Genomic DNA, 6,000 nt, shown 5'->3' on the forward strand with positions numbered 1-6,000 from the left:
CATCCAAAGAATGCTAAGATACAACCCTAATGTGGTAACTGGTAATACACAGAAACAGGGGCAGCCTTCCCCACTGTGCTCATAACCTAACCACAATTTTGTTTTAAAAGAACTGGGCTTATTTAAAAGAGAAACACCTCACCCAATGGTCTATTAATCTGCAAATATGTATTTAGGGACGTTTGAAGTTGTTCTATTTACCTAATCATCATTAATGGCTACTTTGGATCTATGACAGCTGAATGTGTAAATATGGCTCTTAGACCTTCCTCAAGGTATGATACTGGCCCAATAGACCATAACGGCTTCTTAAGAGAACAGGATTTCCTTGAAGCAAAATCTGAATATCAAACAGAGCTCAGAGTGCTTAAGGAGTTTCTTAGTAGGTCATTTTGAACTGCTCTCCTCAGAGCTAAATGTCAAAATTTACCAGGAAATTTGGGTCCCACTAAGACCTGAACATCAATAAACATGAAAGCCAAACACTGATTTTTAAATAATGAGAACAGTGTCAGCATGATTCTTCATAGGCAATAAATAGATAATAAGCAAGGAGACGTAATTTTAAAAGAGTTTGTGCAGCCAAACCAAATAGACTAGGTAGCAAAGTTAAGATAGTGTTGATTACTAAATAATACACTAGAAATTGCCGATCTTACCCAGAGGGAACCGAGACATTATTCCAATATATTATAGCAAGTTGAGAAATGATTAACTTGACTGGTGATGCTACCCTCCTACTCATAGGGGAACATCGGACCTGGGAATGCAGCACAGCTTACGAGGCCCCGCTCAGATTCCATATTAGTTGGACCTGCTTCAACCAAGTACCACAAACTGGGAGGCTTAAAACAACAGAAATTTATTCTCTCACAGTTCTGGAGGCTGGAAGTGAGAAATCAAGGAGCGGGGTTGTGCTCCCTCTGAAATCTGCAGGGGAGGAGACTTCCTTGCCTCTTCCAGCTCCTGGTGTAGCCAGCAATCCTTGGCGTCCTTGGCTTGCAGTTGCATCACTCCAATCTCTGCCTCTGTTGTCACACATGGCCTTCTCTCCTTGTGTGTGTGTGTGCGCAGGTGTGCGTGTGTGTGTGTGTGTTCACATGGACTTCCCCTGCCTGTGTCTCCCTCTGCCCTTCTTATGAGGACACCAGTCATGTTGGATTAAGGACCCACCCTAATCCAGTATGACCTTAACTAATTACATCTGCAAGGACCCTATTTCCAAATAAGGTCACATGTGAGGTCCTGGGGGATGGGACGTCAACATATCTTTTGGGGGGACACAATTCAACCCACAGTAGCCCCCATGTCTTCAATGAGACCGTCCCAAATCACTCTCTGCTCTATGTTTGTACAGCTTGTGGGTCTGTGGCTACTCATTTGTACCTGTACCACTCATCTGTTCCTAGTATTAGTTATTGTATGCTGCATGTCTTGTCTCCCTAATTTTATTGTAAACTCTTTGATTGGTAAATAATTCTTACTCAATCTTCTACCCACAAAGCACTTAAAACAGTGATTTGATAGCAGTAGCATCTTCTAATCTTAGAGCAACTTTATACTTTTCAAAACTCTTTCGCATACATTATCTAACATGGTTCTGCCAATATCCCTGTGCTGCGGATTGGATGGCTGCATTGTCCTAATTTTATGTCCAGGGGAATTAAGACACAGAGAGGGGAAGTGAGTCACGTGGCTTGAGCTATTCCCAGCCGCCTTTTATTGAAAAATGTCTCCTCCCTCCCTTCATTCCCTGTAAATTGATTATTAATGAGTCAAGTGTCTCTCTGGGGAAAAATCCCTCCTTACTCTGAAGGCAAAGTGCGTGAGAGGGGAGGGACGACATGTGTATGAACACAAAGTCTGCCTTTTCCACCTGCACAAGCAGTTGGGAGAAAGTCACAAAGTCACCCAACCCTTCTGTTTTCATGAGCACTTCTCACCCTTTTTCTCCAGCATAACAGTGGAAAACCTCAACTTTTCTGAAACTTCTGACCCTGTCCCTTTATTCTCTCAGTTTAAGAAGATAGCTGCTCCTCCTTTGTTTTTTCTTTTAATAAAAAATATCCGACGGTAACTCCTTCAGCATCTTTCCTTACAAATGGCTAGAGGTGGGGAGGGGAGAAGAAAGGAGGTGGGTGTGAGCAGGAACAGGAGTCAGTGGCCTCCTGACCAAGGGCCAGCTGGCCAGGGGTGCCACAGAGCTCTGCATGCCCAAGTAGTGCACGTCCCCAGCCTGCAGACCCAGGGAGTGTGAGGGATGGAGATAGCTCCCCTCAGAGCAAAAGGAGGGCAGACAGGGCTTCCCTGGTGGCGCAGTGGTTGAGAGTCCGCCTGCTGACGCAGGGGACACGTGTTCGTGCCCCGGTCCGGGAAGATCCCACATGCCGCGGAGCGGCTGGGCCCGTGAGCCATGGCCGCTGAGCCTGCGCGTCCGGAGCCTGTGCTCCGCAACGGGAGAGGCCACGGCAGTGAGAGGCCCGCGTACCAAAAAAAAAAAAAAAAAAAAAAAAAAATGTGCCACAAGTCTTGAGGATCCTAGGAGCCTTAAAACTCTAAAATTAATGAGGGATTCAGGCCATGGGTTCTTGTGCTGTGTTACTATGATAAAATAGATCAGAGATAATAAAAGGTTATTAGTCTGGAAAAACCAGTAAAGGGCTGGAACCTAGGGGGCCAAAGTACAACCCCACTTTTTCTCTGAGTAAAGCGCTTTCCTCTGCATCTGTTTCCTCTTCTGAAAGTGAAATGTGTTCTCCTGTGCTTTTAGGTCAGTGCTTCTCAGACTCTAACGAGTATACACATCACCTGGGACTTTGTTACTAGGAAGATTCTGACTGAACAGTTCTGGGGCAGGCCTTGAGATTCTGCACTTATAAAAAGATCCCAGGCAGCCAGTAGTCTACATGATACTTTTGCATGAATTAGAAAAATGTACCCTTCTCTGGGCAGCCCTGCAAGTGCCTTTGCAAAAAGAATCCTTTTCCCACATGATTTGGCTAGTGATAGGTAGGCTGGATTTCAGCCCGTGCACTCCTTTGGACAGTGCCTTTGAGCAGTGCACAAGCTGCCCAACTGTACAGGGCAGTCCTGACCTCGTAGGCAGCTGTCTCCTGGACTACTGCTAAGATAGCCCTGCTCATGATCCATCAGAGATGGTCTGCTACTCTTTCTCTCCTTAATGGCACAACTCAGCAAGCTCATCAAGTCATACTTGCTAGCAGTCATTCTTGCACTGGAATACCTGTTTTTCTTCAGAGACTGCCCGAATGACAAGTGGGAATGAGCTGATTCCTTTTCTACTTAAAAAAGAGTTTGGCTCCTGGTTCCTCACCCTCCAATGCACACTTACTCAGCCCAGAGCTCTAAGTATGGGTCATATCATGGCTCCCCATCCACTGCTTCTGCTGCAGTACTTGCATTTGGAATCTTATACCTCACGTCATGTATTAATCCAGGATTTAAACAATTAAGCTCCTATGCCTATTCTCGTACATGATTATTATCTGGTTTGCTCAAATCTTTTGTTTCTCATCAAATATTACTCCTCCTTTATAAGGGATCAGACATAAAGGCAAAGACCCAAGTACCTGAGATTTCACTAAGCTGTCTGTCTGCCTTGAATGGCCGGATCCAGTACAGCGCTGGACTTGGGAAAGTTTTCCTGGCTCCACCTCTGCCCAGGCTGCCTTGTTCTGTCCTATTACTGGAGAGAAATTCAAAATATTTGTTTGTCTACCAGTGTTGTTGAATTCTCTTCTCTATAGGTGCTTAAGGTCAGGTGGGGAGAGCAATGGAACCAGTTAGGAGAGGCACCCCTGCAAAACTAAGCTCAGCTGTCCTGGGCTTTCTTGGAAGCATTTGGTGCTCGCTAGTCACGTATCTCCTGAAAAGAAACTTTTGGCCAAGGACAGAAAATTCTGGTTTCTCTAAGTAGCAGGTAAAGGGAGCAACAAAGTAGAATATAAAGATCTCTGAGCTAGTAATCTGGAGGTTTTGTTTCTGTTACCCAAGGCTGCCTGCCTGCCTTGATTTCTCTTGGTTAAATCTATACAATGAAGCAATAGAACTACATAATGTGGAAATTGTAAGTGTCTATGAAGTTTGGTGGCTTTTGCCTTTCTTTCTGTTAAGCAAAATTTATGAACTTAAAATAAGTCCTACATGTTAAAAGGCAATCAAATTAATTTGTAACATGTTGAGGTGTAGTTCCTAGGCCCCTCTTTGCCAGGTGGCTGTATCCCTTTACCGAAGGCATCACTCTATTAGAACGCCTCTCCATCCAGCTCCCCTGGCTTCCCACACCTGCTCCCTCCGTATTCTTTTTAGGTTTCTACTTGGGAAGAGCCACCCTGGCTGCTTCTGCTCCTTTACTAAACTTCAAATTACCCATCTTGACAGTGCCATGGGCTTCCTGCCAGGACCATGACTTATGCAGACCCCATTTATAAGACAAAGAGTCATTGAGAGCTGCCAATGTTTGTAGGATTTTTGGTGCAAAGAATTTTCTTAAAGCCAAATCTATTGTATTACCCACACTGGATAGAGTTGGATAAAATATTTTATTTTTGCCTGGCATCTGTGAGGTAGAGTTTAGACAAGTTCAAGGCCATTTTTTCACACATTTGTTCTGCAAAGCACTTACTTGGTCAACTGTAAGCTCTGGTTAGACTTCAGTGGTCTAATACAAAAGGAGTAACATACAGGATCTCTGCCCACAATGTGTTTTCAAACTACTAGTGGAATCAAGACACTCACAAAAGAAAGAAAATGCAAGGCGATACATGAGATGTGGTTACAAAGCTGACTTGTTAAAAATTCTAGCATATAAAAGCTAGAAGAGTCGTCCAGTTTGGTTTTCCTGTCTATAGATGGAGTCCCAGAGCTTAACTAGTCTAGGGTTTGAATCAGAGGTAATACCTGAACCCACGTCTCCACCTTCCCAGGGTGGATCTGCTTCTCCACCTCACACTGCTTCCCCTTTAACGAATATTCCACTTACACTGGTGGTTTCATATCCCATGAGGTTTATCTAAGGAAGGATTATGGCTGATTGAAACTTTTTAAGAAATATACAAAAACTCATACAATCAGGTCAGCTTCATATGTTATTTAAGAAAAATAGCAGTTGCCGTTACTTTGTAATCATAGGTGTGATGTATAATGTAACCAGGTGGATCAGAAACTAGAGAGAGAGGGTTGACTGTCTGCTGCCATGGGGGAATCACTCTGCCATAGCTCCTTGCCTGGAGGAAGACTTTTTCTGGCTCCAGGGGCCATCCCCGTGGAGTGCTGGTCGTTATATGTCTCGGCATGGCCTCAGAACTGCAGCCACGCTGTGTGGATGCATCATCAAGGGAGATCTTCCTGTCCCTCATGGCAGCTTCAGAAATAAATGTGTCCCTCAGGACCAACTGAGAGAGCTAGAGGGCAGAAGCAAAGACAAATGCCTTCCTGAAGGAAACACTCACAGCCAGATTTCCATCCTATTTTGTGGTGGTTTTTTCCTAATTAGCATCTCATTTTCTTCTGACACAGCCCTTCTCGGATCTTCAGAGAACTCCTGTTACGTCCTGGGAGAGTTTCCAAGACTCTTGGCCTTTCAGATGAACAACCCCAAAGACAACATCCAAGATCAAAGTGGCATTCAGAGATCTCAGATGGCTCCGGGTGTGACTGGCACCAGCTGAGCTGATGACGCTCAGCTCTTGGAGGACACGCTTTGACTGTGGCACTTCCCTGCATTCACAGGTGGACAGCTTCTACTGCCCTCCAACACCTCAGCAAGACACCTCAGGGCTTTGTGCACAGGATCTAACTGTGAGACAAAGCATCAAAAAACAGTTGCTGTGTCCTTCTGAAAGAGGGGCTATCTCTTCTTTTCCTATCATTCATAAAATTGTGGAATTTTAGAGCAATATGATCATGCAGGGGTTGAAATCTCATCGTACAGAAAATTTAGCTGGGATAGGCTAAGTCGGTGCACACAACTCACCTGTG

The sequence above is a fragment of the Hyperoodon ampullatus genome (genome assembly GCF_949752795.1).
Source record: "Hyperoodon ampullatus genome assembly, chromosome: 6".
Classification (NCBI taxonomy): Eukaryota; Metazoa; Chordata; class Mammalia; order Artiodactyla; family Ziphiidae; genus Hyperoodon; species Hyperoodon ampullatus.